General features: G+C 36.0%; 1 protein-coding gene and 1 long non-coding RNA gene across 11 annotated transcripts in view; one reads left to right on the forward strand and one right to left on the reverse strand.

Annotated features, from left to right (window-relative positions):
* Window positions 1–21,776, reverse strand: part of IMMP2L (inner mitochondrial membrane peptidase subunit 2) — an 848,292-nt gene that overhangs the window by 499,550 nt on the left and 326,966 nt on the right. The window lies entirely within an intron of this gene.
* Window positions 1–21,776, forward strand: part of LOC112670746 (uncharacterized) — a 54,066-nt gene that overhangs the window by 7,683 nt on the left and 24,607 nt on the right. The window contains exons 2-6 of one of the 4 annotated variants that reach the window (XR_003143185.3): window positions 1,369–1,484; window positions 7,325–7,432; window positions 8,798–8,878; window positions 15,492–15,711; window positions 16,249–16,612. This is a non-coding gene — a long non-coding RNA (uncharacterized LOC112670746). Of the gene's footprint in view, window positions 1–1,368; window positions 1,485–7,324; window positions 7,433–8,797; window positions 8,879–15,491; window positions 16,613–21,776 lie in introns of those variants that run through there. The other 3 variants (XR_004804480.2, XR_003143183.3, XR_003143184.3) reach the window with 3 other exon arrangements.

Below are 21,776 nucleotides of genomic sequence, written 5' to 3' on the forward strand. Positions count from 1 at the left end.
TAGTTATATATCCAATGGACTTAGAAACAAAGACATGCACAAGAAAATCAGAGAAGTCAGGCTAGTTTTTAAGTAGTTTGGATTCTGTCAAGTACTTATGTAAATTGAAATTTGGAAGTCAGCAATTCACTAATCAAATCAACCTTAATTTGTATTATGATTTGAATGCTAAACCTTACAGACGTAGGCTGGCAGTTTTCTCTTAAATTGCTTCCTTGGAAGATTACATAAACTTTTATATTAATGATGATTTTATACCAAAATCTAAGATATCATTTATATTAAATGCAAAGACATATTAAGTATTTATAAATGCATCTTAAATGTTTACTTTGTGGCTGCATCTAAACCAAAAAATAAAGCCATTATGTTCTGCTTAACCCCATGCTGCCTACAGATGAATGTCATGGTATTTCAAATAAGTAATAATGTATAAACACTGTGTTTTTATGAAATGCATGTTAAAATTATGCCAATAAAATATCTCTATCCTGGAAGGGAAGTAAACCATTTTGATGCATGCTAGCGTCAGCCTTTACAAGGGATATTAGTCATATACTCAAATTTAGTTCTGATTATAAAACAAAAATATGCTGGAAATTCCATAAAGATCAAACTAATTAAAGTACTTAATTGCCTCTGACTAATTATGGAAATTGGCAAGCTCAGTAAGGAAACAAGTTTTTAAAAAAGAGTTTATATTTTAGGCCACAGCTTCCTTGGCTTCTTTTTCCTGGGAGTCACTTCCATCATCTCACATCTGATATTGCAAACTCTGTCCACAGAGAGTTATAAAGAGAAATGACTGCATATGCATTCACAGCTTAACTGGGACAAGCAGAAGCTATATTCTCAGACTTACAGCCAGAAGTTGCGTTGGCACTTTCCTAGACAGCTACATGTACATTAGCATGACCTCTCATTTATAAGATTTTGTTGTTGTTAAGAGAGCAATTCCTTCCATAGGACTTATTTATAGATCCCATGGCCCTTTTCATTCGAAAGGGCAAAGTGCCCAAATCAAGAAATTACAAATCCCTAGGAAATATTTGCCATGAAACAAGAGACACGATTTAGGCATACAGAAAAGAACATGGACTCTGGAGTTCAACAGACAATGGCTTTTTAAATCCAGTTCTACCGCTTAAGGAACCTGAGGAAGTTACTTAATTTCTCTTTGTCTCATTTTTGGCATTAATAAAATGCAAAAGCTAGCACCCTAGTTTGCACTGTTGTCATAATAATAAAGAAATTATAAGGTGTGTGGCTCATTTATGAAAATAGAAAGTGCCTATAAATGGTAGTTATTACATTTCATATTCAATGAAAGACAATTTTTTTCATATTATGCTTCACTACTTATTATAGGTATATAAGCAGCCATCAAGAATCGAAGAATACTCTGGGATCTTCCTGAGAGAAATTAAAATTCTGCCTTAGGAATCAAAGAGAAGCCGGGGGAAACAAAAGTGAAAATTCAGTTAGTAAGTAAATGTTCTTCTATATCCTTTAATCTTTATTTTAAATTATTTGCAGTGCCAATTTTCATATAAAATGGCAGGCTCATTCTTTACAAAAATTATATTGCATAGAACAAATTACATAGAGTATTCTAGCACATATATACTGATAATTTGAAGTCAGCAACATAATTATAAATATTCAATTTCTCCATATTCTACTAAACAAGGACATATTCCATTCAGTCTCTCTAACATTGAAAAAGTTCCCTTGCCTTCTCTTTCTCGAGCTTCTGGTCTCACCACCACCATAGAGCCCATTAGGAGCCCCTAGCAAGCAGTACCAGAAAGGCAGTTCCTTCTACTCTGCTTCAAGGTTGGCATAGAAACCCCATCGTAAGCAAGGTTGCTGTGCTAACGGTAAACTTCAAACAGCAGTGTGATTTCTGGTGTTACCTCCAGCCGGTCCCAGACACTGCCACTTAATGGCTATAAAAACATTCAGAACTGTCCATAGATGTGAAAATGTGGTGTGTGTGTGAAAGACACGAAGACATAACATCTGATTTTTGGAGTATTTGGTTATGGTATAGAAAATCACTTTATCTATATCCCCCACCTCCATCCCAAAATTACCCTACAATAGTATTGTATGAAATTTATACAAATTGATAAATGTACAAAAGTTTTGAATCCAATAAAGACACTGTTAATAAAGATGCTCTCTTTCAGGCCCTATCAATAAGTATACATTAAAATAACAAGTCTCTTTCTAAACAGTTGCTGTTGTGTTTTGTTTTTAAGTGGCTTATTGCCAATCTGTACATGAATGTCATCACTGAATGGAAGTGGTCCAAGGATTCATATCACTCCCATTAGAAGGAGAAGCTTCGATAAATCTCTAAAGCTATGGCGGTGGTCCAGTCCCTGTGCCATATGGCATTCCACCTGCCCCAAGAAGTTTTGTTAACGTCCTCTAAAGCCCCAAATAAAAATACTGAGACATAAACAATCAAGTCTGCTTTGCAGTGGGTTTTTGAGCTCTGTGTGGTAGCTGCAAAAAGTCCCCATGCTGTGCGTGTTAATGAGACCCTCCATAGGCACCATTAATACATAAAAGCAATCACCCATAACTCACAGGCCTTTTTCTTTTGACTATGTCTGACTGTGTTCATTGCATTTAGCAACTAGAAATAAAATACACTGGGAAAAATAAGTCTGGATGTCAGGAGGCATGAAGACTGAAGATCTAAAAATGACAACAAAATAAGAAAATCTATAGGTTCTAGGCATATTACGTCCAAGGATTTATTTCTAAATGAACTATGCAATTAAACATAAAAGTACATTTACATCAATATATATAAGTAAACAGCAATTACCAAAACTGAGAACTCAAACTTTGTGCATTATACTTGTAGGTCAGAACAATAGGAGACTATAATGTCCATAACCTAATGAAAAGAATAGCAAGAACATTAGAGCAAACCATATGGCATATCCCTTTTCATTATTACAAAACCACTTTTTTCATTCAAATGTTTATTTCAATGGTCCTAAGCATTTTAGATTAAATAAGAGGAGAAATATAATCAGAAACAAGTGATTAGTGTGCCTAACTTTGTGAAAGGTAGGGAAATACATTTTAGTCCCATAATGAGGGATAAACGTATCTATCGGAATAGAAAAACATAATCCTAAATTATCTCTTATTATGTTATGAAATCTTCAAAGGTTAAATCAAGAAAATTATATGGTTCTATGATTTTTTAAAGAAATCAAGGCACTATTATGGAAAATTTTGAAAAGGTCCTAGAAGTTTGAAGAATATCTTACTACAAAAAGGTATAGCTTTTAATTTAAAAAAAAATGGAAGGTAAATTTCCACCATCATAGAGCATGTCATCACTATAGAGTTTTCCACTGTTTTCACTATATCTATCCTAATACTCTGGCATTACTGCCTTCAGGGCTGCTGCAATACAGTTCTTAACTTGGGTTTCAAGGACCCAGGGGCCCATTCACAGAATTCAGGAATATTTGTAAACATGGAAGGAAAAAAATACATACGTATTTTTGCTAACTTCTGCCTGAGCATCTCTTTCTAATATGAAGAAAAGAAAGGGAAAGAAAAGAAAGGAAAAACAACAGACATACTAGCAGTTCCTGTGACTTGGTCACCCATGTTATCTTAAAATACTATTTATTTTCAACACTACTTTATTTTCAACACAACCATGACCATGGTTATTTTTAGATCCAATGTTAAATCACATCTTTTAATATATTTAAATACAACATGAAAAAGCACATATATAGGGCATCATAAATTTTTTAATATTTTGATAAATGTATTCAATATAACTGTTTTCTCTTATAACTCTATCCTATTTCATGCATTTAAAAATTTATTCTGAGAAGGGGTCCATAGGCTACAGCCTACCTACAGGTTATATGCACACCAAAGGAGTGTACAATACAGGGATCCCTAGGTGGCTCAGCAGTTTAGCGCCTGCCTTTGTCCCAGGGCATGATCCTGGAGACCCGGGATCGAGTCTCACATCAGGTTCCCTGCATGGAGCCTGCTTCTCCCTTTGCCTGTGTCTCTGCCTCTCTCTCTCTCTCTCTCTCTCTCTCTCTTTCTCTCTCTCTCTCCCTATGTCTCTCACAAATAAATAAATAAAATCTTAATAAAAAGAGGAGTGTACAATACAAAAAAGGGGTGCCAATTATCATTTTTAAAGGAAACACCACACAAATAGATAGTGATGCCAATGTATAAGCATGTGCTTCTGGCACATGACAGTCACAACACTTGGAACTACCGCTATCAGATTACTCATTCCCTCTTGCCTACTTAGGCCTTCTTTGTTCCTCTTTTCTGTCTAGTACATATGTGAATATCATTCTGCTTCATTGTTTTAAGCTTCCAGGACTGTATCTCAACGTTTATCAGAAGACTGATGAGAAAATTAATTTCAATATATAACCTAAGGATGGTTCTTACTGCCCCATTTTTCAATAGTCTCTTGGATTCATAAATTAAGGATGGGGTCAGACTGAAGCAACACTGGGAAGAGCCACATTTGTTTTTTGAAAATCTCTCCCCACTGTTTTCTGTAACTTTCCCCCTTCTTCTTCTTCTTCTTTTTTTTTTTTTTAAAGTTTTAATACCTTCCCATCTCCCCAGTACAGTATAAATTAGTCCACTTGGTTCTGGGAGTAGAATTAGTAGTAGGCTCTTTTCTTCCCCAAATGAGTATACCTTTACACACACACACACACACACACACACACACACACACACACAAAAACCCTCAAAAAGTCTGGGTAAAACATAAGTACACATCAATGTTGTCTAGAACAACTGAACACACATGATGTGTGGCACAAAATGATGTCAAAGGGAGTAAGATGGAGTCACTCCCTGTGCACCGAGTCACTAGCCTCTGCACGCAGGGGAATTAGGTCCTTACTCTTCTGGTCAAAAGGGTTATTACCCCTTCCAGCAGTGAGTCTCAGCAGAGGAAAGGCATGGGCATTGTGGCGGGGGGGATGGGGGGGCGGAGGGTACTGCGGCTATAGGTGACCATCAGCTCCCTTTCAGAATCAAAGTAATCTAATCCTGCCACTTAGCAAGAGTACCTAGACTTCCAGGCAACATGACCCAAGCTAAAGTTACGCACTAACCTTTTTAAAAGAGTGTGAATAAAAGCCATTTACATGCTTACATCCCAAAGTGCTGGGGCAGGCATTCAAAATAATAATGTAATTATTATATTATAATAATTAGTTTTGACTTCACTTATAGTATGAAGCCTGCTGGGAATGAGACAAGATAGAATACTGTGCCTAGCACATATGCTCTTAACAATTATTTGTTGAGTGAGTGAATGAATGCTGCATTCAATAGGACAAGATAGAAGAGAATGGTTTACACATCAGTCAAGATTATATTGTAAATCATCATCATTACAGCAAACACTTAGAAAGAGCTTATTACATGGCAGGTATTGTTTTAGTGCTTTATAAATACTAATTCACTTAAATATTTTCATCTTTAAAAATTTACACAAGAAGCATTTGAAGCACAAAGATCTGGAATCCTCTGCCTAAAATCACTGTTGTAGTAACTACGGATTTTGGGATCAAATCCAGGCAGGTTGGCTCCAGAGTCTGAAGGCCTCAACCCTTTACCATACTGCCATGTGTGAATAAGGTTTACATCTATAGTGATGATATTGCTTTGAAAAGGAAAAATTATTATTTTCTTAAGAAACAGCATTGGAGAAGGTGGAAATCAGGTTTAGACGTGTTAGAGAAGGCAAGATTTTAGTTGGAAGGGTTGGGACCTGCCAGACAGGGTCTGAAGAGCACAAAGTCCAGGCTTGTCTTCCCTTGCCAGCTTCTACTACTCTTGCTCCCTTTATTGCCTGACAGCCTCAGTTGCACTATGACTTAAATTCCCTGTTGCTCTTTTAACAAGGGCTTCATAAAGATTGTATGCCACATGTTTCAGGTCAATGCATAGTACTCAGTAGAGGGCTCTGCCTGTCGTAGCTGGATCTTTTAGTTTAAGGAAAGAATTGTTTTGTCCTGGGAGGAACCAGGAGTCAAATTCCCAGTGAAATAGTCAGGCACATGTGCATGATAGGAAGAGACCCAGACCATGACCACTTGACAAATTTGGCATTACTGATCACCCCAAAAGAGGGATATTTATGTCATTATACACACTAGCTTGTTATTTAGCTATTAACCCTCAAGAAAACCACTTCTTATTCAATAGAGAGATCTCCTACCTAATAAGATATTCTTTAAAACTTTATTTATTGGGGTTGGGGGCCAGGGCACAAGTCTGAGGGAGGGGGTGGGGCAATGGAAGAGGGAGAGACAGACTCCCTGCTGAGCAAGGGGCCCAATGTGGAGCTCAATCTCAGGACCCCATGATCTCAGGATCATGACCTGAGCTAAAGGCAGACGCTTAACTGACTGAACCACCCAGGTGCTCCCCTAATAAGATATTTTTAAGCCAAGGACCTTATCTCAACTGTCTGATTTCATGTCAGGTCAGACCTACAAAAAACTGCCTATTAAAAAAAAAAGTTTCTCTTGTTCAAGCGCCATTCCAGCATGATGTTTATACAGTGCCATGCTACTAACAAAGCACTTTGAAATATGGACTGGGGGACCGATAGGCAAATATACACAAGATGGTAAAGAAAGATGAGCAGATGTACAGATAGAAATCCAGTAGAAACCAGCTAGAAGTCCTTTACCAGTAAACCTAAGAGGTAAGTACTTTCTACTAACATCAGCCAGCTATGCTAATCACACTGACAAGGAGAATGGTGGAGAGAAAATTGCCCTCAAGTAGCAAACGGAAGCAAACTCTAGAGAATGGTCTATGTGCACCAGAAGCTGAAGTGTGCTACTTAGGAAAACATGAGAAAATTGACATTTACTGTGGCCATTCTCCAATCAAGGCTCTATAGGATTCCATTCCTTGAAATCAAAGGTTTCAGTCACAATAATGAAAACAATTAGGGATGGATGAAAAAAGAGAGGACGTGGTCTCACAAGCAGAAGCTTTGCCTCTGTGGTCCCAGAGGTTTGAGAGTACTCTGTATCAATTAAAACCATTGAAAGATATCAATGCTTTCAGGGAACCTACCCTTTTATAATTTAAGAAAAAGAAGGAAAGAAATACTACTAGGGCCTACCCGAAAGGAAATTAACTAGACATTAATGACTATACTAATGCTTAATAAGTATGGCAGTTATCTTCTCAAGAGCTTTCCTTTAATGTTTTTGTGCTCTACTCATGGATTTTCCTTTAACTTTTCTGTCACTCATAACCCAAGTACAGAAAGTAAGAGAAAAAAGAAAGATGTACTGGTCCACATTCTCCTAAACTACAAATACTAAAGAAACTATGCATCCCTCAGCAAAGAACTAGGACAAAGATGAAGGTAAGAGAATAAGGATGCTATTTTTAATACAGTGAAGTTTCAGAGAACTGCAATTCTTTATAGCTTTTATGATCTTGAACTCACTTGGCTTGAGGTTATTTCTCCACCTCCAATCCACCCCAGTGATGGAGAGTAGAAGGGCTGGGTGGGGGCTTGGCGGGGGGGGGGGGGGGGGGGAGGCAGGTGCAAGCAGGAAGACTTACTATATCTTTTAAGAGGAAAGAATGTCTTTCCTCGTCTAAATGCTTGTTCAAGCAAACTGCTACCATAGATTAGCCCTAATATATCAGTTCCAGTATAATAAAGTTTTGTTTACAGGACAATCCTATATGTTTTGGCGGGTGGGGGGGATTGCAGTATATGTGTATATTCATGAGATAATTTCAAGTTGTATTACCAGCACAAATTAAAGTGGCCAGTTGTCAGCATATCAAAATAAATAATGATGAGAAAACTGTCTACAGATACACATTTTAAAGCATCATCACACACCATTTTTTACACTAAATTAAATGTCTGGCCAATAGCTAAAATCACTGATCATGGAGCTGGTAGGTGTATGCTTTATCATTTCCTTTTATTTCCAGGGCAGCATGATGGTTATTATTTTTTATTCCTCTAAGCTTTCTAGCTACTCACTCTATTTTTCATGTTCAAGGTAAACAATGACATCCAAGAAAAAACAAGGCTTTCGCTGATTTCACTAGTCCTTCAGGCTTCAGTTTGAAATTAAATCTAGCATTACCATATCACTGAATTCAAATTATAGAGCTCCTTCATTTGTCATCAAATACACTTTAGACTCAACAAAAGTAAAAATTATTTGCTTTGCATAAAATATGTTATATATATAATACAAAATACAGGACTGTAGAAAATATTTCACTCTTTTATACACTAATAGAACAAACAGAAAAGCTAGGTAGAGAGGAGAGGCTAAAAGTGGTTCAAAGGATGGGCACTGAAGTCAGTCACACTCAGGAGCAAATTCTTTTATAGATGTGTCACCAATAATATGTGACCCTGGGCAGGTGGCCATCTCTGGAGCCCTGCTTTCCTCAATAGTCTGGCTTCAAAAGCCACACTCTTTTACCACTATGGGCATACTGTTTCTCTATATAAAACAAGATTATTCATCTCTGTAGGTGGGTAGGCACACAGGTATCTGTGTATATCGTTATATAATGTAAATCAGTCTCATCACGTTCATGACTAAGCAGTTTGACTATCTAGAGTGTGACTCTAGGGAAAAAGAGCTTCCCAAGTTTGACAGTCATCCTAGTGACCCAAATGAGAATACATGTATAACACCTAATAGAAAGTCTGACACAGCAAACATCAATTATGCTACTTTCTTTCCCTTAGAGCAAGCTTTGAAGAATAGAAATGCATTGACCACCGCATATCTGAACTAGGAGGTAATAGAATGTTCCAGGGATGGCAAGGGTAAGAAGGAATAAAGGCATACAGTCTTGTTCACCACTTCTTCCAAGGCCGGCGTGACTTACCAGGTTTCCAGTTTAACAAAGTTAAATGACTTAATACAGGCCACAGTACATTACTTTGCATTTTGAATGATTTCCTTTTTTTAATTAATATTCTTTGCAGTGTTCCTCCCCCAAACTGCAGGTTAGAAAACTAAGGCAAAAAATAGATTCACTATTTTACTTAGCCTCACAAAACAATTTAAATTCCATTACTGCATGTAAAATGCATTCCTTACATCACAGTTACATTTGCTAACAGAACACTTCCAGAAATATAGTCAAAAACTGCAGCTAGGTAAGATGTTGCTGTTTAAATGCACACGCGCACACACACACACACACACACACACACACACACACACACCTGTATGCTCTTACTTCCAAACAAACTGCGTTGACTGAACCTGACTTTTAATGTACTATTAAAAGTAATTCCTGTGAAGGCAAATAACTTTATATTCCTTCCTCCTGACTTGGAAGTATTTTAGGTTAGTAGCACAATCCAGTTTCTAAAGTAAGATGATTCTAGCATTTTTTACTCTCAAACACGTCTTGGGACTAGTGAGTGCCTTTAGAAAATGAAGTTAGGCCAAACAAAAATTGAACTTCTATGAGCTAAGCAAGAAAACCTTTTCGAAAAGGGCACTTTGCATTTTACATCCTTTCTGTACACATCTCTCCCCCCACCACCCTGCCCTCATTCTCCATCTCTGTTTAGGGATGAAAGCATTCATTCCCCAAAGAAGGCTATGTGGCACTATTTCTACATCAGGAACAATGTGGGAGAAGCAGTTGAAGGGGGCTGCTCACAGAGGCAGGGGAGGGGGGTAGCTACATGGAAATCTAGATTTACCGAGATTGGACAGAAGGCAACTGGAGCAAACAGAAGTTACGTTTACACAGAACAACCTGATCAACTATATATCCAAGTGGAGGAAGTAATTTTCTCCCAGACTTACCGAGAAACCAATAAAATCAGAATACAACAATGAATTTTTAAAACCTTCATCAACCACCATCAGATTACCTTATGCATTGAAAATAATTATAAGGTCCCATTCCCCGTATATTAAAGGCAAAAGCAATTTTTTTTCTTATTTAAGTAGGCTCCACACCCAGCATGGAGCCCAACACAGGGCTTGAACTCTCGACCCTGAGATCAAGACCTGAGCTGAGACTGCAGGTGCCCCAGAGGCAAATATTTTTTAAATAAAAACACTACACTATAACATAAGTATAAGCAACTCCAACAAAGTTCTTTGTTTCCTGTGATAACTTTTAAAAATATCCTATGCAAATTTCCTTAAAAAAATTGTATTTTTGTTTCTCTTTCCCTGGGTTTGTATTTAGTCTGCAAATTGAAAAATCTAAAACTGCCACCATCACTAATTGCTTTTCTTCCTATGTCTTCCAACAAAATATTAAATATTTTAAGATGTAAAATATTTAGTTTAAATAAAAGTGCATGAATTGTTTGTTTTGAAAGAGAGAAGTCTTGATTCTAGCTGACACCAGATATAAATCAGTAAAGGGTTGGGAACATACCAAGTTTGGAGTGCCTGGTCCATCCAGATGGAGCTGCAAGTCTAGAGCTCAAGAGAAATTTGGATGGGAGCTCTGGATTTGGGAGTCATATGCACAGTTTAATCAAGGAAAGTGGATGACTGCCCAAGAGGGTGCGAAGAGTAAAAAGAGAAGATCAAATACAGAGCTCAAGTGAATAGCCACTTTTTTGAGCAGGATAAAGACAGAAGAAACAGCTAAGACTGAAAACAAGTCACAGAGGTAAGAAAACCGAGTCACAGCTCATGAGGCAAGGGAGGAGTTTGGAGAGGGGAATAGCTAACCATGTAGACTGGGCAGCGATCAAACACCGGAGGAGAGGCTGAGTTTGGCAATCTGAAGTCCATGGCAACCTCACTGAGCTGTGCTTCAGGAGAATGGATGACTTGGGCAGAAGCCAGGCTTCAGTGCATGGAGTGTTAATAGGAAATGCATAAATAGACACGCTGAGTAAAAACAACCATTTAAAGATGGAAAAAATAAAGATGGAAGAAAAAAGAAAATGGAAAAATTTGAGGGGAAAAATTTAAGGTTTTCTTGCTTAGCTTATAGAGTCCCTGGTCTGAGGGACTCCCCCCCCCCCCTTCTTCTTCTTTTTGAATGATTTAGCCTACTTGAGGGCTCTCAGGAGAAAAAAAAATAAAATACAGAAGAAAGTTAATAGGAAGCAGACAGTGATAGAAGAGCACAGGTGGAAGCTTTGCTCTCTGAAGTGAATTCAAATGCCTTTCTCCCACTCCAGCAGTAGGGTAAGAATGAATGAGTGGATAAACAAATCCAAAGGTACAGTAAAAATAAAACTGGGAGAATTTATGTCCAGGGATAGAAAAGGGGTGGTAGAGATTTGTAATAAAAAACTTAGAAATGCTCTTAAAAACAATAAAACACTGAGCACCCATCCCCAGCTTTTTTAAAAGAAAAGATAGTTCTCATTTCTCCCAGCTTTTATAATCCTCAGTGGTGATTATTTCAGAGTAAGAAATGGAGGGGTGCTAATATGGTCCTTGCATGGGGGGTCCTCAATACCCAGAGATCTTGACTAGAGCATGTTTGGGATTAGGTTGGTAAAAGCCTTCTCATCTGAGTGAGCAATGACTTAGAGATCAATAGGGAATTTCCTAGTAAATAGATTGTTCGGTAAACCTAGTTAAGAGATTCTAGATGGGTTAGCCAGTAGCACCCTCAGAAGAGTGTAATTTAGATCCCTTTTGACATAACTTATTTGTACGTATTATTTTACATTACAACACTTACTCTGACCACACTATAGGTCTGCTTGCCATTATTTAAACTGTATCTCACCCATTCATTGTCTGTGAATCTTCAAGGCTATGTCCCATGTGTGTTTTTAAACTATTACTGATTTCTTGAAATTTCTCTCTTCCTTCATGTCAGTCCATTTTTAATTCAGTACTCAAGAGGCTAACTTACTTAGAAAGTCTCAGCTGTCTCTTTGGGATTTAGCAGTTACACCATGGCCTGGATAGATGGCACAAAGTCCACACAGAACCTCTACTTGACATCGCCTTACACACTGCTCTCCCTGCACATGCAGGCAGGTCTGTGAGCGCCTCCAGAGAAGGCTCCAGACATTTTCAGCTTTCTAGCCTCTCAGCGGCTAACACAGGGACTTGCTCCTTGCAGCTGTTTGGTAACATTAAATGAGCTGAGTACTGTTCCCCTTGCACATTTAGTATTCTTTCAATATTGGAATAAACATTTCCTTAATTCCAGTCTACCTGTGATAGCCATTACTGTTCTGCTCTGTTAACGCTCTTATTTATCCAGCTTCAAGCAGAGCCTCTGGGAAGGATTCCTGAGATCCCCAGCAGAATCAATCTCTCCTTTGTACCCCTACATCTGTTTATAATAGGTGCTACTACATATCATAATTATTTTTTAATGCTCTTTCCCTTTTAATACCTTTGAACTCCATTATCTTTTCTATCACCATATCTACTGCCTGGCACAATGTCTAGTACACAGCAAGTCCAAATAAATGTTTGCAAATGATTAGCACTTCCTCACTTTTCAATAAATCTATTTGTAGCTAATAAAAATATTAATTGGTATTTGTTTCTAGAAGAAAGGAAACACCTGAAACATAGTATTTCCTTCATAAAATTTCTTTTATAAATTATTCTCACCAATTCTGTGAGGTAAGCACATTTGCCACTATTTCCAACCTTATATTACAAATTGCAAAACCACTTACACAGAACATACCTGCCTAGCTCCAGTCAGTATCAGCTTCTATAATTACATTTAGCATGCAGACATCAAATAGTTTACTTTGCTGTACACTTAGGTTATTCCAAAAAAACTGCAATAAAACATTTTTCACTTATTTTCAGAGGTTCTATTGCCTCAGCAGGAATATATTATTAATATCTTTTATAGGTCTAACAATCTTTGAATAATGCATTTTAGTGAATTATTGAAAAAGAATAAATTATTTTAAAGTAACACAAAATTGCCAATGTTTGGTATGTTATTTAATATGTTAGTTTCTAAAGGTGTAATAGACATTACTTAAAACTGACGTGGTCAGGTATAGGAAAGATGTACCCAAGTAATAGATTTTTGGCTTCCATTTACACTTACATGGAATTACAAAGATTTTATTAAATATTTGGATTAACACCATTTACTCTCATTTAAGGACAGTGGAAACCTAAATCTCATTAGTATCTTTGGAAGATGGGATGAGAGGCTAGAAACAATTTTTTTTAATTTTTTTTAAATTTTTTTTTCAATTTTTTTTTTTTTTAACTTATCAGTTCTGCTTCAAGTGATGCAAGTTTCTATGATCTAATTACACACTGGACTGACATTATCAATTGCTTCTGAAGACTAATTTCACAAAAGCATACAGTTGCAAGGAATAAAAATGAGACAGGCTGGGAGAATAGGAGAGACAACACTAGTGCCTCCTATATCCAAAGTAAAGAATCAATATAGTAAAAATCCAGTATAAAATTGCAATTGCATCACTCCACCAATTACTACACTACCTTTTTATTGTGTAAGAATTTTAGTATGAAGGTATTTTCATTTTTAAAAATAGACACATATAAATAGTTTTCTGAAGGCCTATTATGTGACCAAGTCCTTCCTCAGGATGCTTTACATGTTATCTCCTTTATTTTCATTTAATTACCCAACGAGAACTTTTTCACAAGTATATATGATTTTAAAATTCCTATTCCTTTCAGAACATTATAGATTTAATGTTTAGAAATTATCAGAAGAATACAAAATAAATTAAAAGCAACATACTCAGAACAGTTTATCTGAGGTCTCTCCAAATCTACAAATTTGCTTTGGCAATATGAACAAAACACTGCAATGTGCAGTCAAATTTAATTTTTCAAACCATGTTTAATTATGGCAGTACAAAAACTAAACAATCAAGATAATTAATCTTGTAGAATGAAGTAAATGTTTACATTGTTCACTCAAAAGAAAAAATGCATTGCAGTAGTAATCTTTTTACACAGCACCATACAAGTGAAGCATTGCCTTGCTCTTCATTTTAAGAATCAAACCATAAAATCAAACTAAGGGGAAAAAGTTCAATGAAATGACCCATTCAGCACTAGAAGTTTTAAAATTAAACAATGTGGCACTTTTCCCTACAGTTTTTTTTACAATCATTGTAAATATTAGAGGACGATGAATTTTCATTCAAAAAAAAGTTGTCGAGGACACCAAAAGAATGGTCTCATATTATTGTTTTCTAAGTAAATGTGTACTTTTTATAAAAAAGCCTTCCAGTTTTAAAAGCAATTACCTGCTCATTGAAAAAGAAAGAAGGAGAGACAAGGAGAAAGAAAAAAAAGAAAAATCAAAGCAGTGTACAGAAAGAGAAGATGAATATATGAAAATGTAAATCCTTCTCATTTTTCCTTAGTTTCTTTCTTCAGAAGTAACATTGTTAATGGTTCCTTGGAAATTAAAAGAAAAAATCCTCTCTATATATGTTTGTTACTCATGTATCTATATAGCTTTGTCTATGCATAAATCACTCATACTATTTGCATTTTACATTTTACTCATTTTACTCATTCATGTATCTTAGACATCTCTGGTGGTACACCCAAAACTCTCTTATTGGTTTTCATAGCTGTGTAGTATTTCACTGAAGTAGTATTTCACAATTTATTTTATTCCTATGAGGTTGGTTCCAGATTTTCACTATTACAATGCTGCCCTAAACTTCCTAAAGTTTCTAGATTTCACACAGACTTCTTGAGATGATGATATATGATTTTACATGCCCTGAGGCTTAAAAATACTGAAAATGTTGAGGAAATAAAAACAGCAACTGTCATCAAGGTCGAGTAAGCCAATCAATTACTTTGTAAATAAACTAAGTATTTATAGGAAAATAATTCTCAGAGCAATATGGCTAATTTCTGACAAAGCAATCTTCATACGTCCTTAAAAAGGTAAACAAAGATAAACAAAATTGTAGCACTGGGCTTCAAGACTGAAGTGGAATATACCATCAGTTAAAAATGAAATATGAGCACCAATTCAACAAACCTTAAGGGAGGGATCAACTAGAAGGATGGAAAAAACAATAATGTTTAAAAACTCACCAGAAGTAGAGCTTTACTCAGTACCATTACATTCTATCAAATGATAAATTGGCCCAATTCTAATGCTGAAATTGCAGTCTCAAAAATCTAAAGTAATTTTCTTCCCTGGAAATTTCCTGAACACAAAGCCACTGCTTTCAAATTAAAAGATTCTTCATACTTTGGAATTGCCACACATTAGTAGGGATTTAGAGGCAAATATCTGCCTTACAGTAACAAAAGTAACCAACAAGAAGGAAAAATGCTGACTGAATATAATTTTGAAACCAGTAGACAGATGACATTGCATAGTGTAACAGAGATTATGTGGATAAGTCAATTTTAGGGATACTTAGGTTGTAATTAAAATTTTTCTCCAATAATTCCAAAGCATTTTGAGATAAGTGTTCTTTTCTTGTCCTCCAGGAAGAATGCAATTACAGGAGGATAAACAAAGCCCTCTTTTTGCTCATTTTATTAAAAGAAGAAGAGGATGAAGAAGGAAGGGGAAAAGAGGGAGGAGGAGGAGAAGAATAAGGAGACAATAATGTTCTCTCTACTCTTTATAAACTTGCTGAAGGTTTGGCCTGACATGATGATTCTTCTAAATACAGCTCCAGACCCACCCACAGAATCATATAATACAGTGAGTGAGAACATGGGTCAGAAAGGTCGGGTTCATATCCTTGGTTCAACCACTCAATGGCAGAGTAACTTCAGGCAACTTCTCTCTGAGCCTTGTTTTCCTAACTTGTACAAGTAGTTATTAACTCATAGGATCGCTGTGTGGCTTAATTGAGATAACAAACTCAAAGTGACAGTGCTGGGTCACTCTGGTTAACTGCAGCTCATTATGAAACAGTGATGCTTCCACTTCACATGTAGCTTATGCAGGAACCAGACCAGAATTGACAAGTATTCCCTAACTATGCATTGTAGATTTTTGCCATTATTCTTACCACTTCCTCTATAATCAATTATTTTTCCTCCATCATCAACTACCATAATTTTATCTTTTGTTGACACTTCTGCAAATGCATGGCATAAAAGCCTCCCCTCCGCCCCCCACTCCCACCCAGTCCTCATTTGTTATTGGAACCCAGTCACTGTAGGATCTTGTGTTCCCGTAATACTTATATCTGTCCTTATAGTTCTATGTCTTTGTCATATTTTTTCTCTTTAGACTATAAGATCCTTGAGAGTACACTCTTACTTATTTTTGTAACCTCTTCAATACTTTTCATGTTGGGCCCAACTACTGAAGTGAATGTTTGAGAAGAGAATATGTGCTTTTCCAGAAGTATGTACAAACTGGCAGAGATCTGAAAAAGTATGTTTTAGCTCTCCATGTCCTCCCGCAATGTGGTCCAAATTCCACCGAACGTGACAAACATGTTAGTCATTGTGTCTTGGAATTACAGTTCCCTAGTTTTCTTGGTGATATAATTTTTGCCCATTTCTCCCATGATTTTGCATTTATTTATATATGGAATGTGTTTCAAGAAAAGAATTAGAATAAACACATGCTCTGCCACCATTTCCAGAAATCTTGCCTTATTTTCTAAATAAATCGATATGTCTACTAATTAAAATACTTCAATTCTCTCATTTTTTAAAAGATCTTATTTATTTATCTTAAAGAGCGAGAGTGAAAGCATGAGGGGGAAGAAGCAGAAGGAGAGGGACAAGCAGACTGCGTGTACTAAACACAGAGCCCAATGGGAGGCTCAAACCCAAGACCCTGAGATCACAACCTGAGCCAAAATAAAAAGTCAGACACTTAACCAAATGAGCGATGCAGCACCGCCCCCCCCCCCCAATTCTCTCATTTAAACATCCAAGAATCTCTTTTTTAAGCTGCTTGATTCTAAAACTAAGTACTCTTACTTAGAGTCGATTGGCCAACTTACCTATCATTTTACCTGGTTTCTTTTTCTACTTTAAAATCACTATCACCAATACAACCACAGTCAACTAAAATAATACAGAAATAGGTGCATGGAATATGTAAAATAGAATCAAATATCAAATGTGTAGAAGTTGAAAGTGCTGAAAAGCAGTCTGAGGCTAAAAGGAAATGATTCTCCTTTAACACACTAAAAATATTACTGTATCTGAAAGGAGGAAAAAAAGGCTAATTAATGTTAATCACTAGAATGTTATTATCCCGCAACAATGTTAATCTATATAATCTGACTTCAGTAAGAAGTTTACAGAATGATAGATTGATGTAACACACCAATTAGTGGGAGCATAAGCTTTATCCTTCATGATTGTTCTTTTTCTTGAAGGAACTTTAAGTAATTTACTATTGTTATTAACCTGATTGGGGTGCATTTTCATCAGAAGCTGCAAACTCTGCTAAAATAAAAATTCTAAACTTATAACATGAATGGGTGTCCTTTAGGGATCATGTTAAAACCACCAACTTCATTTCAGTAGATAGCTGATCCCACATAAAGTAGGTTGCTAGACAAAGTGTCACTGGTTTACCTCTAAATGATCCAGTCTCTTCAGGAAACGGGGTGTAGTTTTAATAAAATGGGACTCATAAGTTTTTATTACATTTATAATGAATGCTTTTCAGTTTTATAGGCTCTTTGAAGGAGCAATTTAGTTTCTCTATTAAAACATGACTTTATATCTTTCACAACTCTCAGGTTTCAATTTTATGTTGCTACCACTCTAAATATAAATGAAGATATTGAAGTTTTAATAAAGGTATAGAGTTATTTTCGCCGACGTGTATGGGATGCAAGCTTACAAAATCACGGGGAAAAGTACAGAAGATTAAAATCTTTCTAATCTGATTCCTTCTATATCCTTTCCATCATACAAAACCTCTCAAAACCAATCAATGGTTATATCAAGATATATAACATATTTAGATATTAATAAAACAGGATTTGTGATATTGCCTTTTCAGAATAAAGTATAATAAAATCCTTTTACATTGACTTATTGGTGCAGTAGAGAGTGTAACACTGTTTAATTTAACTTGGAGGATCTTTAATCAGTCCTTTTATTATACCTAGCACATCCATATAAAATTGTCAGATAGACTCGCTTTATTTACACCATCAAAGTCAAAGCCAAGCTCAAGAGCAGGGATTATGACAAATGAACTAACGACAAATATAGGCAATTAGGTTTGTTTACTTTCCCAACTAAAGAACCCCATTATAAACTCAGTCCCTACTTAAGGAACTGATATTAAAGAAGTAAAGCAGGCCCATGAAAAACTCACTATCTGCTAGAGAAAAGGGAGAAACAGATACATAACCATCTGTAATCTGTTGTGATATGGCTATAATAGGAATCTGTATCTAGAATAGATAATGCAGAGCAGTAGTAGGGCCAGAGGAAGAGCAACCAACCCTGCCTAGCAGAGAAAAGACTTCATGGAAGTGCTGCTTCATGCAGAACTTGAAAGATTACTAGGAGTTCGTCAAACAGATTAAAGCTACAAAGGCTTTGTAAACAATAAGAGGAACCCACACATGATGGCTAGTCAAATTTAGTATGACTACACAAATTAAGATTTTAATTCTTTCTTGGTTCAATAATAATCTCAACAAAAATATAGTATTATGGTTAGAAAACAAGGAAATTTTTACCATATGCTTTTAGATTAAGTCTTCCACAAAGGCAAATTCAGATCCTATTCATATAATCATGATTCCCATTTTAGCTTGTTCAGGTATTTGGGAACAATTTATCTGTTCTCTTGAGAAAGTCGTATAAAAAATCTAGCATCACACACATATGTTTGGAGGGCCCAAATACATCTTTAAAAACACAACTCTTCTTTAAATGGAAATGCAAAGCATGCCTACATCCTACAGCTATATAATGAAAATCAATGTGTTGTCCCCAACTGACATTTATCATATCAAATCCACAGGCAATTGCCTCAATTTCAGGAATGCAATCTTTATGCAATTTTTAGAGAATTACACTCTACCCAAACTATGTGAAAAACTAGATACCAATCTCAAAGCACATCTTTCAAGAAGCAGCTTCTTTACTTGACTAAACATATTTCAAATGTTGTAATAAATATATCACTCCTAGGGATGCCTGGGTGGCTCAGCAGTTGAGCCTTTGGCTCAGGGCATGATCCTGGAGTCTGGGGATGGAATCCACATTGGACACCCTGCAATGAGCCTACATCTCCCTCTGCCTATGTCTCTGCCTCTCTCTGTGTCTTTCATAAATAAAATAAATAAAATCTTTAAATAAACAAATAACTCCTAAGATAAGAATTGAGAAACAATTAGAAGTCCAATGAAGGATTTCTTTTTCCTTTAATTTGCACGATCCCCACTCTTGGAAGAAAACATCAGTGCAATTAAAATTTACTAACGTAACTTAAATTTGCCTCGAAAAGGAAACTATCAACTGGAGTGCTGGCCCCTACGTCTACCTTACTAACAATTCTCTGATGACAAGTTTCAAGAATCAAAAATAACTGCACTTGTCATGCACTCAGAGCTTCCTGTCATGTAGAATTCATTGTCAGAGAAGTGTCTTCCTTTCTCCCATGGAAGCCTATCATTTAAACTGATTCTACTCCAAATATACCCAGAGGGGCAAAGATGAGTGTCCTCACAGTTAGTTTCACTCATGAACCCAGGCAGCGATTCAAGTGCCTCTTCTTTGTTCTAGGTGGCTGTGCTCTAATGATCGACAGTAAAGAGGATATGTAGAATTGACTTTTCACAGAGACTGGTTGAAACAGTGCTAAAAAATAGCATCAAAGGAAAACATTACCTGAGCAGGAAGGGAGTTTGGGAAAATGGACTAGTTCTCTTTAGGAATGGGATGAAGAGATAATGAGCGATTTTACTCAATGAACTCTAGGTGACCCAATACTGATTGATTAGTAGAGTAGAAATGGAGGTGAGTGTGCATGCGACGTTGGGGATTTGTAGACAGCTGACCACCTAAAATTCTTGGAAAATGGTGGATGGACACAACCAGGTGAGCAAGACACAAAGAAATCTGTAAGTGCCCACCATATTGGGAGACCAAGTAGAGATGACTTGAGAGGTAGTTCTCAGCCCCAAATTACAAACACTGATAATCATGGGAAAGTAATCTAGACCCTTATAAAAAGTCCATTTTGCTATCTAGAAAATCAGCAGTAAAAATTAAAAGCTGCCAAAATAGAAATATATATTCAGAGATATCAGAAAAAAGGAAATGACTAATATTTAAAGGGATATTTCATTTAAGATGAATTGATTCATGAAACCAATGCTTCTGTAGAAAGAGCTCAATCACCTTAAGAAGCAAAGCATAAGTTTTGTGTTGTTTTGACTACATTTTTTTAATTTTTTTTTTTTTAACTGAAGCTACCCTATACGTCAGGCATTCTTCTTGGAAACAGGATACAGTGGTACACATAACAGATATACATTAGTGCTTTTGCAGTTTTGATTCTAATAGAGGAGACAGACAATAAGCCAATAAGAAAAATATACAGTAAGTCAGATGATAGTGGTGGTATAAAGCAAAATAAGGAAGCCAGGAAGATAGGGAATTGGGGGGGAAGATGTTACTTTAAATAAGATGGTAAGGGAAGGCAAGATACATATTTTTAAAGAAAATAAGCAATAATGTTTGGGAAAGAATAGGGATTACATTACACTTTCAAAAGTAAATGTTTTGTTTTGTTTGTAATTAAAACTGGAGGAGCAAAAAAAAAAAAAAAATGCAAAAAATTAAGATTCCAGTGTCATCTGCCACTGGCTCTGTCACTGTCAAACATGTAAAATAATGTATCTCTGGCTCCCTCTTTTTCCATTTCCTGGAAGGAGGGGCATGGATCTGATACAAAGGACCCTAAACACTAAAAGGATCCTCAGGATATCATCCCCAACATTCAGTAGCAGAGCAACGTAATCCCCTCAAAATAGTTCCCGATTGAAAAAAAAAAATCACTGAAATTTAAAACTTCTCATGGAAACAATTTCCTTGTCTTGGGATCACATTACACTGCTTACCTTTGTAAGAGCTTTGTTAGGAATAAGTTTAAAATAGTTACTTTATTAATACAAAGAATCTACCCACTATAGAACTGCTGAATAGACCAGAAGCACTGATCAGTCATGCTCCTAAGTCTATCCATCCTAATCTATACTCAGAAAGGAAATAAATCTCACTTTAAAATAGTCATCTATCACCTTTTACAAGATCTGCATTTTAAAATGTTATTCTACAATAATATCATTTCTCTAGTGGGTGAGAAATTATTATGTCCTGTCCAAGAATGTTTCAATGACTGAGACAAATCCTGCTGCAAGTAGCTTTGAAAATACTTTCCAGAGTCCACCGTGTGCATTGATGCAAATGTCTCATAAGAGACATCTATCCTTAAAATGCAATTTACAATCCCCTTCTTTTTAAATAAATTACAATATGAACTGCAAGTAATAAAACAAAAATCTCATTTTAGTTTATAATAAACTCCAGAGCATATAGTCACCTCTGCATTAAAACACACATGAAAAATGTATATGTATAATTTGCCATGCATACTATGTACTCAATGTTTACTGATGTTTATTATATGTATTAGCATATACACATAAAGTAGCTGTATCTGATAATATTTCAATGATCCAAAAGCTCTCTTTTCCCATGAAAAATTTTAATACTATATACTTTGCTATTTAGATTAACAAAGAACAAATTATAAAAAAATCA

Source organism: Canis lupus, chromosome 14 (assembly GCF_003254725.2).
Source record: "Canis lupus dingo isolate Sandy chromosome 14, ASM325472v2, whole genome shotgun sequence".
NCBI lineage: Eukaryota > Metazoa > Chordata > Mammalia > Carnivora > Canidae > Canis > Canis lupus.